The 18,814-nt window shown below is 38.6% G+C and overlaps 1 protein-coding gene across 4 annotated transcripts in view; it reads right to left on the bottom strand.

Moving 5' to 3' along the window:
• The window catches only part of dag1 (dystroglycan 1), a 53,837-nt gene that overhangs the window by 18,877 nt on the left and 16,146 nt on the right, over nt 1-18,814 (bottom strand). The window contains exon 1 of one of the 4 annotated variants that reach the window (XM_017450728.3): nt 11,131-11,799. The exons of 1 other annotated variant lie outside the window; for it this stretch is intronic. The gene's annotated coding sequence lies outside the window, so the exon portion shown is untranslated. Of the gene's footprint in view, nt 1-9,663; nt 10,460-10,766; nt 11,068-11,130; nt 11,800-18,814 lie in introns of those variants that run through there. 2 more of the 4 variants (XM_017450729.3, XM_017450730.3) reach the window with 2 other exon arrangements.

Genomic DNA, 18,814 nt, shown 5'->3' with positions numbered 1-18,814 from the left:
CTCCCTCCCCAGACACTCCGCAAACTCCTCAGGGAGAAGCAGATGGCTCCACGGAGGCACACAACTTGCGCACGTAACCTGCTAAAAAGAAACACATCTGCGGAGCCCACCTTGGATTAAAAGACTCGGGCCAATATATAGTTCAAACACGCACAGTAGCTGTCAACAAAGCCGATGCTAGTGTAAACTTCGAGTACACCATTTAAGATGTTTGAACAAGAACGCCACCTGTTTCGACAGAGGCAACCTGTTGTTAATCATGAAGCTAAGTAAAACACAACCTGAAGGTACAAGAACCAGCATGTGGAGAAGGAGAAACTATTACAGCGTACGGACACGAAATACAAAAGATAGTTTACGCATTCTCAAAAAGTACATTTAATAAAATTGTTGCTACTGTGTGGGCTAAGGAGTGTTTGTGCTTCTGAGATAAATCAGAAAGGCAGCTTTTAAGGTTCCTGCTTCTGGAAAAAAAATAATCAAAGACAGGAGGAGGAGGCAAGCCCATGATTTTGTTCACCAGATACAGTTAAACATGGAAGTGAAGGGGGGGGGGGGGGGGGGGGGGGGGGGGGGGGGTGAAGTGCCGCACTAAAAGTATTACAGTGAAACTATGGGACTACACTGGAGGAAAATTATGGTTTCCATTCTGGAAAACAAGCAGGTGATTCCATTGCTCTGAGTCTATAGTACTTTACTGTAACTACAGGTCTCCATGTCTCTGCTGCAGACTTAAAAGCTTCTGCAATATATATGTATACCTGACGTAGCAAACACCTGACAAATTGTAGTTTGCACAGGGATGTGTACCCACATCAGCACCTATAAGTACATACTAGTTAGGAGACTGCCTCATGTTTGCCATCACAAACTAGACTGTGGAAAAATACAGCAATGTTACAGCAACTTTTATACCACGGCCTTGCGGAATTCTAATCTAATCCGATATATTAAATATTATCGTTTCTATGGCAACAGCTCGTTCACAGGCACTTAGACAATCTACATAATCTTAGGCTACTAACAAACGTAACAAAACATTTATTTCACATTTATGTGAAATTTTGGAAAGAGTCTCCAGTGTAACAGTCAGAGCTTACGTCTAAGGAGGGAAGACTTTCTAATTTAATTTCAAGAGAATGTTTGAACTTAATGAATCAATGTGTGAACCAATGTTCACACATTAATTGTAACTATAAATGGTTAAAAAGTGCCCGTTTTAATAAGCAAAACAGGAATGGAGGAATGAAACACTTGCTGTTATTGGAAAATAATCCACATCACACCTTCCTGTTCTTGATTATTTTCCTATAACATCATGCCTCCAAGTGTTTTACTCAGAAATATGCTGCCGATATAGGCAAAAAAAAATAAAAATGCAGCGGTAATGTTGATATTTTAAAATATACTCGATAAATAAAGTTATATCCCAATACAGATTTACAATATATTGTACTGTATACCCAAAGGTGTATCCACAGCGTTTGTTTGTAAAATGACTCAACATCAGCTCTTACTAAAAGAAACATGTACAGGGTCAGCTCACTGTGAGCTGCTGGCGAACAAGTGTGAGCGAAACATCTCCAGAAGCAGCGACAAAGTCCTCCATTCAGAGGCGAAGCCGCTGGTCGGTGTGAAAAGCAGCCGTTGGTGTTTAACTGCGAGAAGTAACACAGGTCTGCTTCGTGGTGTCCACATCTCTGGCCATGTTTACTAGGTCAGCGCTGCCAGAGTCAAAGGCCAGGTGGAGGATTTCATGGTTTGCTTCCGTCAAACATGTCGTCATCTCTTTCCATTTCCCCCAATGGATTGCCTGACGCCTGCGCTCTCTCCGTCCGCAAAGACGTCAGAGTTGTTTAACATTTCGAGAGTTGCCATGGTAGATGAGCCTTATCTAATGATCACCTCTCCCATACTAATACGCTGCTCGGGTTTTCCGGTCCCCTAGACAACAGCTGGCTGTATCCACATGGAAAGAATACAAGTTCTTTAGCTGTTTGACTTCTCACTTCAGTTTATAAGTGCCTATAGTGTAAACAACCATGTTTAGAAATGTTGTGTCTTAATCTAGATCGAAAGAAATGAAACACAAGCAGAAATAATGGACTTGTACAGAAAAGAGAAGAAGAACAATTTATCAACAGACGTTTTTCCAGACAATTCCTTCGGGTGATCAGGGTAAATGCAGCACCCTCTGTTCTGTGTCATAAGGAGCTTGGTTGCAAAAGCTTCCATTAGGACGCGGAATAATTTCTTAAGTAACACTGCAATATAGACGAGCCTTACGTTTCTGCTGAGCGCCACCACAGAGCTGTCGCGTTCTTGGCAGCTTAGGAATGCACCAGAAAAGCTGGTGCTCTGAATTTTAAACTCGAGTGCCTCGATCTGAATTCCTGTGTTTAATTGGTAATAAAGCACCTCACCAGAAGCCTCAGCCGGAATAGTAGACATCAAAGTCATATTTCCAACGGATGTGCTTTTTACTACACCACTTCAAAAGTGGGATCTCGACATTAGTCAGTATTCATTAATCTCTTTCCAGGTAAGACGTTTAGGGTTTAAATGAGTCTATTTTCCAAACAGATACGCGTCAAGGACACGGCACTCAAAGGATATCAAGGTGCAATCAGGTCAAGCGGTTTGCACAGGAACAAACAGCCTTAACCTCTTATTTTTATCTGCAAAGATAAGACCCAGCATTCTTTTTCGTTTCATTCACACGGTCGGTCTTTTAACGATAATAGATGGGTTATATTTGTAATAAACGTACTTGGTTCAATATCCAAAATGCTTTAGAAGCTTTGGAATTTGCATCCAGTAAAAATGTGACACCTAATCTTAGTTAATGTGTCACCAATTAACTTAGGTAGTTGGCAAGTCCTTTGCTCTAAGGTAAATGATTTCGAAAGAGTTGGCGTGAAAGCAGCTGCCATTCATATGACTGAGTCTTTTGTTAGAGAACAGGTGGGGATGAACAGGCAGCTCTGAATCTGAATGATGACCCCCCCCCCCCCCCCCGAATGAGCACACTCACTTTCCCTGCTGTTCACTAGGACTAATCTGTTAAGAAATTGCAGGTGGTCCTTTTCTATAGGTCTCTCGGTTTAGAGAACTGTGACTGCACTGGCTTTGGGGTTTACTGGTTCACTGAGCTCAGTATAGTCAAAATCAACAATTACCCTCTTACTTACTCTAGCTACATCACAGCAAACACCCTCTCACTTCAGGAGAAGCTGGGGAATTTGCAGAGGGGTCAAAGAGCACCTCAAACTCACCGGGCTGGGGAGCTAAAGAAAAGATGAGGATGGGGGGGGTGGGGGGAAGCCACTTCCTTCTGCTCTATTCATGGAGCTGCTGAAGACAAACTGGTTGTGGGAAACATTAATTGGCACTATCCACAGTGGTGGTGTCAAATTGCAGCCGCTTAACTAACTATTGATCTGATCACTCAGCCTTGGACACGAAAATATAGAAGTAGCTAGATCTGTAACTACAATTTATAATCTAGGTTCATACTCCCAATATCTGGAAGTGTCCATGATAATTATACAATGACTACACAGCTATTTCTTTATTCAGTTTCCAGCCAAAAGTGTTCAAGTCCCCAGTTTGACTAACAAACTCAACAAACTCTGCCAACTGCACTATAATGAAATATTCAATGAATTAGACAGTGTCTCTAAAGTAGCTCCAGACTTTCTGAAATAATATTAAATTGAGGAGGGGGAAAAAAAAATTTTACACCACTGCAATCTTTCCTGCACCAAGCCCAACATTCTGGCTATTGAAAGGCAGGTTCATCACAGCACTGCGAGAATACTCTGCAAAGGCAAAGCCGCAAGGTCGTATGCCTACCCGCAGCTGTTTTTCTTTTAAAATGTCAAAGCCAAGGTTTGGACAAAAGGGAAGCGGCTTCTGATGCAGCTCAAAGCCTTAATGCTCGACTGGAGTGCTTGCTACAAGTTGATGATATTGGTGCACCAATTACTCAGACCATGTCAAGCCTGGGGGAATTTCTAACAATTAGGACTAGATTTCGGAAGAAAAATCTTAAGTGCCACAGATGAGTGAAAGGGTGAAGCAATTTTGTAGGCTTTGAGACAAAATGAAGAGATTGTGCTTTTAAAAATTGCTGTAGGAAAGAAAGAAAAAAAAAAAACCTCCCTGGTGTTCACAGAAAATGAGCTTTTAGTTAAGACTAACTACTCCCCAACTGTGAATAATTTCAGGACTTGGTTTATAAGCCATTCTCGGATAGAGCAAAGAATCTGAAAATTTCAAAGCTTAAGCCAAAATAATAGAAACCTCAGAGAGTTGGTTATATGAACAGCAATAACAACATGGTAATTGCTGTTGCTGGTTTTGACCCATTTCTCGTAGAGACATCAACTCAAACACAGAGGATGTAATGAAAATTTCTTTTGGTTTTCTTCCATTCTGCGTAGACGTGATCAGTAAAAGACGACTCCCAAGACCGTGTGGTGCGTCTTTGTTCCCCCCCCAGTGACTTTCCAAAAGTTCTTACACACTGAAAAACAATCATAAGCAGTCTTACTTGAAACTGGGTCGACGCGAGTTTGCTTGTAGATTAAAGTCTTGTATTCAGGCCTATTTGCTGAAAGAATTATCCGTCAATATGTGCCTTCCTCATCAGGAATGGACGTTAAAAAGGATTTTGCTGTTTCTGTGACTACGGCCCCTGAAATTAGGGCAGAAACAGCTAAAGTATTCTCACAATTTAGGAACTGACAAGCATAATTTATCATTAGAGATGAGCATTTAAAGTAGTAATTTAAAATCATTTATGCATCAAAACAATTCAGGGAGGTAGTACTGTCTGTTTAAGAAGTGACAAATTGGTCATTATTAAACAATAGCACATCTCTTATGAATTGGGATTTGCTCATTTTCGTTTGAAAAGCAGCGGCTTAAAGCATTAGTATATTTCGTGTTCTTTCGGCTCTGTGCTCTCCCGTGATCAAATGATTCTCGGTCAAAAATCTGCAGATGGTGCAGTGTTACATGATGAAACTGTATACAGAACGAGACACCTCTTCGCTCTGAAACTGAACCCCTGGTTATTTACGAGCGGCACTACAGAAATCTAGGTTAGTCTGCAGATTGAACCGTGAGCCGCTGCATGCTGCAGCGCACGGAGCCTCAAAGGGATCGAGCGGCTTGCGAGAAAACAAACAAGAGCAGTGTGTGCTCGAAGAAAGAGCTTCTTATGCTGCGAGTGCGGGTTCGCCCAGCGATACCATCTCTCGATTAGGTTTCAAATCCAATCATGACTCTGCCTTGCATGTCACGTTATGAAACACGACTCTGGGTTAACTTCCTGGCTGTTATATTTCACAGGACTTTGCCTCGAGGTGTACGTGTAAGAGAGACAGGATAATCAGAGATGCACTCCAGATCTGTCAAGGTAGCACACACACACACACACACACACGTACGTTAGCTGTACGAAATCGTCGGTAGCGGCTACCACACTCCCCATCCCACCCCAGCACTCCGGTTTTCTATTTTTAAAACCAAGTGGGGCAAAGTTACACGGTTAACTTTAGCACTCTACGGGAAAAGAGGTCAGAATTTGCACTCTTGTCTCATATACAATAGTACACGCAAACAGACTACACGTTTAAAAATAATAATAGAAAACGCTACAATACCAAATACCCCCTGGACAACGTTCCAGCACTCGTACGGACTACTAGACAAGTTTGTAATATCGCAGTGCTGTTGAATTCTTGAATCTGATTGGTCAGAAGTTGATTAATTTTCGAGAACATCGCTCTCGCATCAGTTCCAGGTAATCCACGTACCATACGACTATCGATAAATGAAATACAAAAAGGGCAGCGCTGTTATTTAACAAAGAAAAACACAATCATTGATGTGGTCGAGCTTTTAGGTAGGAGGTGTTTATTTAACATTTATGGAAGGAGTCTCCTGTGTCAGTGCTGAGGGAAATTCTTCAGTACACAGGGTTTTGCAAATCCTCAGTAACAAGATGCAATGTTCTGTCATATTAATGCAAGTAAGTGATTAACATTATATGAAACTACAAATGGCTAAAAATACAACATGTTGTTCATTAACAGATGAGAAATTGCACTTGCTGGGAAAATTGCTGTGGTATAAGAGAAATAAACCCTTGTTATAGGAAAATAATGAACTTCAGGTTGCATCACACCTTGATTATTTTCCTATAACTGCACTACCCCAAGTGTTTTATTCCGTATACATATTTATATGTCTATATAGAGAGTAGCATACAGGTCAGTCTTTTTTTTTTTTTTTTTGTATAGTCCAGGACAGGGACACCAGAAGCCATTGGACAATTAATGCTCAGCTACTTTGAGCTTCTTTGCTTTGGACCACCAAATGGTCTACAATTGAACTGAATTGAATTGAATTGCTTGGGGTCAATGTCTCCCAAATACCTGGTACTGTTGCTGTACATGTAAGGCATTAGGATGTACTGTAGAAAAGCAAGTACGTTTCAGATGCCATATAATCATGGCTGAAGATGAATATTCGAGTTCAGCAGGTTGCCATACATACCAAAGTCACCTTTAACCATTTTTGTGATTTTTTTTTTCCTTCCAGACCACAAGTACCTCATTTTTCCCCTTGTAAGAGACAAAATTAAAACCTGAGGTGTGTTCATCATTACGGTTAGGGAACAAGAATGCACCTGAAAGCTGACCAACAGCAAGCAGACTGGTAAACTGCACAATATCACAGTGATTGATGACTAAATAATACTTTCAGTCACAAGGAAAAATTGGTTGAAAACAAGAACGCTCTCCAGGATACAAAGTACATAAAAAGCCTGTAGAGGTCTGACACTTATAGACAGATGAGAGAAAGATTCACCTGTACCACAGTGACAGAATGATGAAAGTCTGTCAGGGAGGGGGAAAATTTTTTTTAAAAAAGCAGAACTGATCCAAAGCACCACCTCATCGGTGAAACTCCTGGTTTTTGTGTGTGTGTGTTTTTTTTTTATTGATGATGAGACTGTCAACAGCAGCAGGATGAATTCTGGCACGTATTAATTTCTCAGATCCAAGCAATCTCCCTGAGACACAGTGTTTTGGAGGGTTTTTTTTTGGTTGTTTACGGTTGTTTCTTTCTACGGTTGTGTCAAGCCAATCAGCTGATCCGAACACTGAGCTGCAGATCACGTACTGAAGTCAAAGCCAAAGCCAAAAAAAAAAAAAGGCCTCAAAAAACAAGCAGAAAATAAATGGCTGGTTTACAAGCCAGAAAAAACATTACCTGGGATGATGTGCAACATCTGGTGATGTCTACAGGTCATAGCCTTCAGGCAGCCATTACGGCCGACGGATTTATTAACATGACATTATTTACCGTTATGTTAATCTGTCTAATTACTCAGAAAACAAGAACCAAGAACAAATAATGACTCCGATTCCCATACGGTTCACCTAATACACAGAGCTGATTGTTCATTACTTATTAGATTAGCATTTTTCAAAAATAAAAATATATATTATTCTAAATGAAGTAAGCTGTTATTTCACATAATAAACCTGACTTTTTATATGACCATAACAGTTATGTATAGCATATCTAATACCAACAAGAAAATCACACGTGAGTGCAATTACAGAGCCAAGAGAGTTGTTTTCAGGACAAACCCAATCAATATGGCTGGCTATCAGCTTCACTACAATACACCGAAGGTGATCAAGGAGCCTCAGGGACCACAGCAACACCTACTATCGCAATTATACTCAGGACTCTGGTGGAAAATTAGACTCATTTACTATCTCCAACAGCTGGCTGCGTAGTGTGGGGAAGAATCCAAACACAAACTTTGCAGAGGACTGTATGTCACTGACTAATGCATACAGTATACGAGACACGAACTGGGGGGGGATTAAATCGGAAATGTATGCCTGTCTTCTAATTTTATCCCACCTCCTCTAGTTCTTCCCCAGAGGCCGAAAAGGGAGTTGGCAGAACATGGCTCTGCCTGCATGCCAAGGCAGAGATACCAGTCCAAATCAGCAGCATACACACACATATTATATATAAAAAATACATATTGTACATATCCAAATAATATTCTAGTTATTCATGTATTTATGCATGTATGCATATACTAGGCAAGGCTCATCAATATGCAGAGACAAAATAAACCCACAGTGCGATCGGTGTTGCTTGAGGCTCTGGAGAAATCTAAAGAATCCTTGGTCCAAAATCAAAGGCAGATTATCTCAACTGCACGTATTAAATTTGTATATGACGTCCTACAACGTCCAAAATAAATCCAGACATGGTTATACGAATAGACATGGACAGCTGAGGAAGGAATTCGCTTTCAGTCCTATAATACATGGAATACATAAACGTACAGGGTAATAGCCAAACAGACTGGACAATGTGTCAAAAACATTACAGATACCGTTCTGCAAATAATTCTCAGTGTATGATGAATAACATTTACACTTTCCAAAGCCACACACACTTCCAGATGTGTTACAAGAATATTACAAGATTGATCTACTTGATCATTCATGAATACACACGAACGCACACACACGGGTCTCTGCACTCGATGTGTAATAACAATACGTGTGTATTCTTGGAAGATGATCACACTGACAGATCATTGTGAAATATATTTCAAAATTAAGCTTGTTTTTATACATATAACTCCTTAACAGCATGGTAAGATTCAGTGATGTGATCGGTCTTGAATTGAAAAGTGCAATCAAAAACGTGACAATGTGTAATAATAATTCATCTGATGATCACACTGATGGATCAACGTGTTTAATAATTAAAGCTTGTTTACACAGATCATGACATGCAGGCTAAAATAATTTCGTCTAACTAACCAGTTCCCAGCTCTAATCTGTTCAGCGGCAGAGACAAATCACTTACCTGTGTTTATATGTAGTACTTTCAACATCTATTATTTATCCAGTTTAAGTGTTTGGTTATTTGCGATACAGAAACACGTGTACACTTGTGTATTAACACTGAGCAATACACCATAGATTACTACACATTCATCATGCAGATCTCACTCAAAATGCATGTGTCATCAATAAAGGTGCTTGTTTGAACAGATCACGTTGGGTGTACAGTGATTGTTTTTTTCCCCTTTCTAACTAGTTAACCAGTTTTCAGCCCCAATGTGTTTAGCAGCTCTATGGACGGCGCCGTTCACACCGACTGCAGGAGATCGCAAGACAAATAACGCCTCCTGGAGCCGACAAAAAGGTTGCAAACATCTCAATGGACACAAAAAACGTGATGTACGTGATTTAAAAACAACAACAACAAACACACACCACCACAAACAAACAACGAAGAGGAAATGTGCCATGTTACTGCAGTCAATCTGATCGTATATCTTTCTATATATACACACATTTATACATTCACTCACTCTCTCTCTCTCTCTCTCACACACACACACACTCTCTCTCACACACACACACACACTCTCTCTCGCTCACACACACACACACACACTCTCTCGCACACACTCTCTCTCGCTCACACACACACACACACACTCTCTCTCGCTCACACACACACACACACACTCTCTCGCACACACTCTCTCTCGCTCACACACACACACATTATATATATATGTCATCGCCCAACGATTACCTGAGCTGTATTTACACTGTATTTGATCAGCGCCGTGTTGTTTAAGCTCGATCTTCATCTCTAAACAATTTCAATTTGTGCCACAGACTCCCACGGATCTCCCACAAGGCCACTGATCTGACCGCAATGTCTCTAAATGTCAAAGCCCAAAACGGTCAAAGGCGCTGCTGCACCCTCTGTAAACATCCAACCTACGCCAACCAAAAGACTCGACTGTAGTAGGAGTCATTTACACGGTCCCCAAAAGATAAAAACGTGGCGGTTAAATACCAAGACAGCTAGTATTTATCAACACACCTTTTCCCAGATTGTTTAAAAGGTTATCTCGCTAGCCCCATGCTAACCTGAACAACTCTCCTTGCTAACTCCCATAGCTAGTCATAACAACGAGAAAACATAACGCGAAATTAAACTTGAACAATGTCAATGTTTTTATTTCCCATTCTCGTTTCTTTTACTGACGCTAGCTTGCTAGGCTTATACAGTCCTTTCAAGTCATTCTGTAAAGATTTTTTTTTTGCCCTCGGTCTATCTATCGCCTTTTCGCTATGAACCTCAAACTAGTTAGTCATTACCGAACTAATCTAGTCTGATAGTTAAATTCTAACACAGGGTTTAGCAAGCTAATTTCTTCAAGTGGTGCCAAAACACGAATAACCACCTAGCTGACAGGCTAAGTAGCATAACTAACACTTAGCTTGAAAAGGAGAGTTTGTATTACGGAGACAATTTGATATAATAAAAAAAAAAGACGAAGATTTATTAAGCTAGCCGGTTATGATAAGCGAAGAGGAGCCTATGATGCTAACAAGCTAACACCTGTTCGAAAGACCTTCTGGAAGAAGGTTGAAGTGAGACTAGCTACACAGCTAGCTAGCTTATAAGCAGCGAGCTAACGTTATGTACATACATATATGAGAACACACACACACACGTGTGTGTGTGTGTGTGTATGTATGTATGTATACACGCATGTGTGTGTGTACACACACACACACACATACAAGGTCTCACATAACAAATAAAGAAATAAATAAATAAATAACGTGCAGCCAAATTTGCTTACAAATAATACATAATAAAGCGGTTAATGAATCTCTTACCTCATTGTGTTGTCGCCCGACCTTATATTTAAGCATTTGAACTAGAACATCATTTGTAGTGTTTGTTTGTTTTTTTTCTTTCTGTAGAGACGGAAATAAAAGCCACGTCGTTTTATCGCTTCATCCAGAACCCCTGTCATACATTAGCTACCGCCTATAATGCTCATACATGAAGCGAAAACAAATCTCAGCTTCTCTCCGCGGTTATTCCTCCTAAAACCCAAGCCGCAAAGTCGAACACTTTCACTGCCACAAGCCGGTCCTCAAAGCCTTGCCTAGTCGAGCCAAGAGAACGTGTCCAAGCCTGAAATTCCCTCGCAATCATTCAGACATAAATAAATAGGAAAAACAGGAAAACACTAACCGTTCCGAAGCTTGAGCCAAATGTCTTCGGTGTGTATTCGCTGCGAAAGCAAAATAACACACACACACATACATACATACATTCACACACTCACACACACACACACACACACACACACACACACACAAATGTCCCAGTAATGTCGTGATGGTTATTCGGGTTATTCTTGTGCCAGCTGTCACAAACACGACGACTTTCTTCAGTAACAAACTCCCCGCACGTCCTTTTCTCCTTCCTCACATATCTCGAAGCAAATCCACCATTTAAAAATCACAGCGTTCACTTTTGCTGTTCACTTTGTCTCTACACGCTGCAGAAATGCCAATGAGAGGGGAAAAAGAAAGAAAATAAAGCTAAACTAAAGACTCGCGGAAAAGGACGATCACATGACGGAGATGGAGAAGCGGCGAAGAGCGTCTCTCTCTCTCTCTCTCTCTCTTTTTCTTTCTCTAAGCACTGCGGCTTCTTCTCTTCTCCTCTCTCCTCTCCTCTTCTCTTCTCTTCTCTTCTCACCACAGGTCCAAAGTGAATTAGTATTCCTCAGCTTTTCCTCAGCTCCTCCGCAGACGAGCTGTGTAATGGGAAGTAAAAGCAGCCAGGTTTGGATATACGAGTACTCTTTAAGTCCCCACCTCTGTGTGTGTGTGTGTGTGTGTGTGTGTGAGAGAGAGAGAGAGAAAGAGAGAGAGAGAGAGAGAGAGAGAGAGAGGAGGAGGAGGAGGATAACTCGCCTTCACTCCTCCCCTTCAAACACTAGCCCTTCTGTGTGTTTTCCACATACAGTACTGTGTACAGTGAGACAAGTTCCCTCCAATCACACTGACAAGAGATCTATCTATCTATCTATCTATCTATCTATCTATCTATCTATCTATCTATCTATCTATCTATTTGTTTGTCTATCTATCTATCTATCTATCTATCTATCTATTTCTCTGTCTATCTATCTATCTATCTATCTATCTATCTATCTATCTGTTTGTCTATCTATCTATCTATTTCTCTGTCTATCTATCTATCTATCTATCTATCTATCTATCTATCTATCTATCTATCTATCTATCTATTTGTCTGTTTTCTGTCTCTTTCTATCTAGTTATTGTTAATGTGATACCTTCTGCTGCTTATTTTTCAATTTTTACAATGTCATACAGTTCTCTCAAGCCATACTGATAAGAGTTTTAACTATCTGTCTGTCTGTCTGTCTGTCTGTCTGTCTGTACCAAAATTTAGTTGGTCTGAATAAATTGCCAGATAGCTAAACAAAGCTTGTTACAGTGTAGCTGAATGTCTGTCGTCTGTCTAGCTATTGTTACTGTAATAGTTTCTGGAGCTTTTTTTTTTTTTCATTTTTCACAAATACATTCATACAAGTTTTCTCTCAAACCACACTATCTATCGGCAAAATCTAATTAAGGATGTCACGTCAAAATTTTATTATTTGGTCTAAATTAATTGCTAGCCAGTTATCTATCTAATTATTGTTACTGTAATAGTTTCTGGCATCTATACCCCCCCACCCCCACCCCCAGTTTACATATACAGTCATACATGTTCTCTGAAGTCAGACTGACAAGAGTTCTTTCTTTCTATCTATCTATCTATCTATCTATCTATCTATCTATCTATCTGATTAAAGTCAAGGTTAGGATGAAATACTATGTTTTTGGAGGTACACTGCTTAACTTAAAAGCAATTTGACCAAAGTGTAAACAAATATTGCACATGCACCTGTGGGACATTCCTTAAGAGACATTTTACAGGCGGTAGGTGATTAAGGTCACAGTTACAAAAACTTAGGACACTAAAGAGACCTTTCTACTGACTCTGAAAAACACCAGAAGAAAGATGTCTAGGGTTCCTGCTCACCTGCGTGAACATGCCATAGACCTGCTGCAGGGAAGCATGAGGAATGCAGATGTGGCCAGAGCAATAAACTGCAATGTCTGTAATGTAAGATGCCTAAGACGGTGATATAGGATACATGGAGACAGGAAGGACAGCTGATCGTCTTTGCAGTAGCAAACCACGTGTAACCATGTGTCCCTTCCAGACATGATCAAGAACTTGCAAATGTCTTGGTGGAAGAGTGGAGTAATATCTCACAGCAAGAACTGACCAATCTGGTGCAGTCCATGAGGATGAGAGATTCACTGTAGTACTTAAAGCAGCTGGAGGCCACTAGATACTGACTGTTACTTTTAATATTGACACACACACACACACACACCCCCCCAGTTTATGCCTCAGTTGTTTCTTCTTATATTAATACAACTATTTACATATGTTAAGAAATTTGCTGGAAATAAAAGCAGCTGAATGTGAGAGGACGTTTCTTTTTTTTGCTGAGTATGTGTATGTGGGAGACCTTTTTTATATCATATAAGGTTTTAAATTCTAATTGTGTAGTTAATTCAAAGAGCATGACAATAAAACAATAACAAAGGAGTGCTGAAGAGCAGGCAAAGATAAAAAGCTAAAACACTGAATTAATGTGCACTGATTATATTGTGTTCAATATCTTTATTAACTTTAGCTCAAAAAAATATTAAAATAATAATTATATTATTATATTATGAAGTAAATGTAAAAAAATACCCAAAACCGAGAAATTACATTTGATCTCCAGTTTTAGTGTGATTCATGATTGATTCATGCACAAAAAAGACACATGTTTTGAAAGATGTTTTGTATCATCTACACTGAGAAACAGACGAAACAACAGTAAATCAGTGCAGCCCAAAAAGTGACAAAATTGGTTGGTGTAGAAGTGCCATACAACACAAACACGTCAATCAACTCAAGTATCTGAAACCCTGTTTCTACAGATAAAACACTCACTCTCACTCTCCAACATGCAGTTCGATTCGACTCCTACCTTAGCGATCGATATTGCTGCGTATGAAACTGGCCATCTTAAAGAACGCCTTGGTGACGATAGATCAATAAGGATATACTTTAATAAGGTCAACTTTCCTCAACTGTGCCTAAGATCCTAGTTACAAGATATAATTTCAAAATGAAGACAGTTGTTTGATGTAGGATTCCTGAAGTGCCAATGCCATGAAAAGCAACACAGGTGAGAAATCTGACTCACTTTGATTGGATCTGTAACTTGGACTCATAAGTAAATTTGAACAGGTTTGCTCCCTGTAACCTAGCTGATGTCATCTAATGGGGAGCAGTGATCAATAATTCAGTGATTTTCCACTCAGCAATTTTATACTATTCTACTCATTTGGCAGGTACTTCCAATACAATTCAAATGCGATCCAATGCAATTTACAAGCAGGTAAATGTTTGTCAGTGATATGGGTGCTGCAGAAGTAAGTATCCCACCAACTGACCAGAAGTAAGTGCAAAAAAAGTACTTACTTACAAAAGTAGCAGCAAATAAACCTGATTGGCGGATTAAGTAAGGAATAACACACACAACAGACTGTGCGGTTATATGAAAATAACCAAGGATGGGGTGATATGATGCAGCACAACCCGCAACAGAGTGCCTTAACAATTGCACATCTGGATTGTGTTATTCTATAATGAATGACAGTTTATAGTAAAGGTTTAGTGTTGTGGAATGTCCATGAGACAAGTTAGTTCCTGTTATCCCTTAGGTATTAGATGCAATATACACTCATTCCTTCATCAGCATCTCTCTCTCTCTCTCTCTCTCTCTCTCTCTCTCTCTCATTCTCAGTTCGCCATTTTACCAGGGAAACCAGAAAGCATATAATCCTGAAGACTTTCTTCTGCTGGAAAACTGCAAAGCACCTGTGTTACAAAGTGCTGACACCTGAGACTCCTTCCATAAATGTTTAGTAAACGTCCCCTAACAAAACAAAACAAAACAAAAAAACTTCACCACACAAACAATAACACATTTTTCTTGGTTAAACAACACGGGTTGTTTTTCTTTTTTTATATTAGTCTTAGATTAATGCAAGTGTTGTGTATGAGCTGTTACTATAGAAAAAATAACGCATTAGAACAAGCACATTAATATAAATCTGTTGTTCATGATACAGCCAGAAATACTGTCTGAGCCATGCTGTAATACAATAATGCACACTTTCTAACCAATCAGATTTATACAACCGTAATGTGGTATTAGTGCTTCTACTACAAAAAAAGTCCTGATAGGAACAGAGTAGTGCACGAGTGGTCGAAGGTACATTGATTTATACAGTACATTGGTTTATATAGAGACAAACAATATACAGTGATCAACACACAAAGTGTGTGTGTCGGGTGGGGGGGGGGGGGGGGGGGTGAAGGTGTTTAGTATCGATGGTCAGATGCTCTTGGAGATGCATCTTCAGGAGTTTTTGAAAGTTCAGAGGAACTCTGCAGAGCAAAAATTGGCAAGCCAATCTTTTTATCAGTCACTAAATTATTCTGTGATAGCACTGTTGATTTCTCGATTCTGATTGGTCGGAAGGTGTCGGCAAATAACAGATTTACATTAAAGTGCTTGTTCTAATACGTGATTGTTTCTATAGTAACAGTTATTTCACAGGGACTTGTATGGTGGACACTCCACATAGTACTAATAATAAATAGATTTTAAAAAGTATAGTCATTGATATGGTTTGTAAAAAAAACAAACATATATTTAATGTTTATGGAACGAGTCTCCAGCTTTGTAACACTAAGTGAGTTCTCCTCAATGGGAAAGCCATCAAGACAGATGAGTTTGAGATTTCTGGTAACATGAAAAGCTGTGATAATTTTGTTCTATTAACTTTAAATAAGAGGAAAAAAAAAGAAAGAATGATGAGGAAATGGCTGTTTATAGATGCTATAACATAAGTATCAGGAATTAACTTGTTTTTAAATTTAACTATAAATGGACAAAAAAATTGACCTTTAGATTAAATTTAAATTGGCAAATCACTGTGGTATAAAAGAAAAAAACAAACAATTAAGGTTGTGCTATTATTGGAAACAACGTGTACTCACAAGTAATGCAGCATATAATCTAAACATCTCTGGGATTTGAAGTCAGAACTTTCCAGTCACAAATGCAGAATTTCAGCCACTGGGCTAACACTGGGCTGGAGGATTTGGATTACTAAACATTGATTCATGAGATCAGAGGTATATGACATGCAGCTCAGTACTGTTACACTTTGGAGGAAATCCATTGAAGTGTGCTTAATTTAAAAGGACAAAGCAATGTCCCCAAGAGCCTTCATGTTCACAGGGCTTCAAATCCTATTTGTTTTTTGCACTTAAGGTATTAAAAATGATGGAAATGGGCGAGAAAGCAATGGCAATGCAAGCTCCTTGGGATTCTGCTCAAGAGACTGCATAGTTTATAAGTGTCCAGATTGGGAATAAAGAAGATCTGCTGTCAAGTTGAAGAATGACATTAAAGCACAAAGAAAATGAAGTTGTTTGGGGTGCCATTTGGTTCCCACTGATAAGATATTTTACAAATATGTATGTAAAGTAAAGGTAAGGTACATTGTTATCACAGGTAAACAAAGTGTCCTTCACAACAACCTATTTGCATGCATCATATAAACATCTTAAAATATTAACACAGCACACTATAGCTATCATTAAATGCTTCACAAATGGTATTATTTTTGCATTAATGTGTGAATCCATTTAACATCTCATACATGAATCATCCCTTTCCATAACTCGTTCATTATTATTTTGGTGCCCCACTATATTCAGTCAACCCTGTTACTTGAAGGAAAAAAAAATAAAAAATAAATATATATATATATATATATATATATATATATATATATATATATATATATATATATATATATATATATATGGAATATTCCCCAAGTTCAACAGGAAGTTGCATCATCTGAATTTCCTGAAGATCGTTGGAAGAAGTAAAGTTCTCTGATTTTTGTTTCTTTATTTCCATGATATTGCAATATTGACTAATGAGGTCATTATTAAAGTACAACCCTGTTACACAGATTATAGATTGATAGTAATACATTAATGCTAAAAAAAAGGTTGAATAAATCGTTAGAATGTCTGCAATGTCCTTACACCATTAGCGTGGATTCTTGTTAACCACATTTTGTGTATCCTTTTGTGTTTCCTTGTTGTTTATTCTTGTTTAAGAGTAAATGCACAAAGAAATGTTGTAAGAAATGTGATTGTTGCCTAGAGTGGGTTATCACATTTATTCATTGTTTTAATGCTTCCTTTGCTTTTTAGATTCAATGTTGAGAAATGGAAAAAGAAAAAAAGAACAGGAGGTAACTCCTGTGTGCACATGGTCCATCATGAGACGTGTCAACACCATGTGGAGAACATTTCATTAAATACTAATTAATGCCATTTCTGCTTAAGGTGCAATATTTATGCTGTATGAAATGCAGGTTATCTGTGATGAGTGTGTAAACTGTGTTGAATGAATCGTGCTGCACAGCAAAATCACCGCTGTTGATTTAACACCCACAGTGTTGAATTTACACCCTACAGTGTTTATATACGTCCACTGAACTCAAATGAACACTCTAGGGGTTAATTCACCACTAGCACTATGGATTTTACCGTGTGTAGCCATATATGTATATATATATATATATATATATATATATATATATATATATATATATATATATATATATATATATATATAGCGATTAAGGTCACAGTTACAATAACAGGCCACTAAAGAGACCTTTCTACTGACTCTAAACACCAGAAGAAAGATGCCTAGGGTTCCTGCTCACCTGCGTGAACATGCCGTAGACCTGCTGCACGGAGACATGAGGACTGCAGATTTGTCCAGAGCAATAAACTGCAATGTCTAATGTAAGACAGCTACAAGGAGAAACGAAATTACAGCTGATCGTCCTTGCAGTAGCAAACCACGTGTAACCATGTGTCCCTGTAACTTTTGATATTGGACCCCCACCCCTTTGTTCAGGGACTCATTATTCCATTTCTGTTCGTCAAATGTCTGTGAAACTTGTTCAGTTTATGTCCTAGTTGTTGAATGTTTTTATGTTAATACAAATATTTACACATGTCACGAAATTTGCTAGAAATAAAAGCAGTTGAATGTGAGAGGATGTTTCTTTTTTTGCTAAGGATTCTGATTCTGATTATGCCAATAATAGTTATTCTCATTTCTCAATAAACAGTTAATAAATAGTTAACTGTGAATTATATTAAATTGTAGCTGGATTCTTTAATAACCAGATTACTCTATATGAGACCATGATCATCTGCTCAGCTGTTCTATCTTCAGCAGTCCATATGGAATTAAGTGTAGATATTATTTCTGCACTGTGGGAGGACGCGCACACACAAGGTTATGTAAGAATACAAATACAAGACTCACACAGTAGGAATTTGCCTCCAGCTGTCCAACTTTTATTAGCTTCAGGACACGGAGGTCACCCATATCATTGTAAACAAAATAAGCAAGATATATATATATATATATATATATATATAAATATATATATATATATATATATATATATATATATATATATATATATATGTTTCTTTAGTTTTTTGTTATTTGTTCCCTGTAAGTTACTTCACAAAAAGTAGTCAATGAGACAGAATGCACACTATGCATTCAGTTTGACCTTCTGGACTGCTCAAGTTGTTCAATAATCTCATGTGTGCTCACTGATTATCACTGATCTTATCAACATGCATTACTTCACAGATTTGTGTTACT

This window comes from Ictalurus punctatus, chromosome 21, assembly GCF_001660625.3.
Source record: "Ictalurus punctatus breed USDA103 chromosome 21, Coco_2.0, whole genome shotgun sequence".
Taxonomy (NCBI): Eukaryota; Metazoa; Chordata; class Actinopteri; order Siluriformes; family Ictaluridae; genus Ictalurus; species Ictalurus punctatus.
The sequence above is the reverse complement of the archived record's forward strand: the minus strand, read 5'-3'. Positions and strand labels throughout refer to the sequence as shown.